The sequence below is a fragment of the Echinops telfairi genome, unplaced genomic scaffold (assembly GCF_000313985.2).
Source record: "Echinops telfairi isolate 266 unplaced genomic scaffold, ASM31398v2 ScPeMD7_7469;HRSCAF=8507_1, whole genome shotgun sequence".
NCBI classification, from domain to species: domain Eukaryota; kingdom Metazoa; phylum Chordata; class Mammalia; order Afrosoricida; family Tenrecidae; genus Echinops; species Echinops telfairi.
Window position 1 is genome coordinate 27618876 of NW_022111373.1, and position 1831 is coordinate 27620706.

Genomic DNA, 1831 nt, shown 5'->3' on the forward strand with positions numbered 1-1831 from the left:
CTCCTGATGAACGATCCTATTTCAAAACTCTTGTGGAATTTTTACTAGTTCTGGGAGGATACAAAGATCAAAGCATTAAGCAATTAGCTAAATCTCGGAGTTCAAAGAGGATCATTGGAGGTTGGGGTTTGCAGAACTAGCCCAGTGGGCGGTGGCTGCTCATCAGGTGCCCTGTGGTCCAAGACAAGGGGCTAGGCAAATCCTCCTGCTTCTGAGTTGCTCATCAATCTCAGAATAGGTTATTGTGAGGAAACCGGATCTATCAAGGTTATTGGCCTTGGTGGGAACTTTTAGGCCAGGCATATGGAAGTCAGAGTAGGATGTCTGAATAAAGAAACTATAGTGAAGACATAGTTTACTTCCCCTTTGACCCTTTGCCTCTCTGCCGCTGTCTCTTTCTCCCTCACTTTCCTTCTTCTTCCTTCCTCCTTCCTTCCTTCCCTCCTTTCTGAAATCTCTTTTCTATTCATCAGCAAGTCTTCTGGAAGTCGTGCCTTCGTGCCTTTATGGAACATTAGGATTGTCTACTAATCTTTGACGCATGTGAATGGTCCAGTGTGGTGGTGGTCCTTGGGCAAGGGGATGGATGGCCAGGCCAACTGAGTTACCCAAAGGACATAGGACAGGAGTCAATGTACTCACAAACTGGAAGCTAGGGGGCAGCCCCTGAATGACAGAGAGTAGTAGCAAGTCCAGCCTCTGCCCTCCTCACGTCCCAGGAGAGCATCACTGGTATTGCTGGACAAAAGAGATGTCTTGTTAGCACGAGGCCTTTTCCACCAAGATGACTTGGTTTGGGGGTGAGCACAAGTTTTGGAATCAGGGTGGCTGGATTTGAACTGGAATAGTAGCCATCTAGGAAATCTCTCAGGAAAGGAGTTCTACCTTTGGCCTTGGGTCCCTCTGGTGAGTAAGAGCTCAACTCCGAGATGCTTTGAGGACACAGGGGCACTGAGCACAGAACCTGGCTCAAGTATAATGTGTTCCCTTTCCCTCCAGTTTGTGTGCTCTAACCGATTCCTGCTGTAGACCCCAGTACATACACGCAACACTCACACCACCCTACTTCAGACAGCGACTGCTGCTCTGCTTCCCCGGGGCTCTGCAACAAGGATGTTGACCAAAGTGTGCTCGCGGGCTCAGCCCTGGTAGCACTTCTCTTGTTCATCCCACCCTGAGCGACCCAACAGCAGCTCCTAGGCAATGAGGAAGAGAGTGACATTTCATGGGCAGCAGCAAAAAAAGTCAGAGCAATAAACTGTTTTACTGCAGGAAGGGAGACAGGATAGTAAAAAGGAGTGACAATTTCATTCTTCAGGAAGCTTTGAGCCCCGAAGTCCTGTGAGATTCAATCTAGATTTCAGACCTGCCAGCTGATGACTGGGGTTCTTTAGTCAAGGAAAGCCAAAAGGCTAATTCTGCAAGAGAATGCAAACTGGCTTTTCTGGTGAACACCAGAAAACGCATCCATCCCATGGGACCAAAGGGGGAATCACATGGTGCCCTGTAGGCAAGGCTCAGCTGGGGCAGACTACTGAGCCAGACCTACTCTCAGAACGTAAACGCCCTTTGGGCTCCACCCTAAACTAACTGGGCAAAACACAAGCACATTTGTGTTTGGGGCTGGAACATCCTTCCTTCCACATCCTGAACTGACTGCAGTGCGCACTGCAGATCTTTACCACCCCTTTGGCAAAGCTTCTGAGCAATCCATCTCAGAAGAAGACAAACTGCACAGGCAGGTGGGACCCTGTCTTCACCAAGAAAATGTCTCCAGAATGTGTCCCAATTTCTGGCACCTTGGAGGGGGTTGTGACCTTGATCTTGTCTG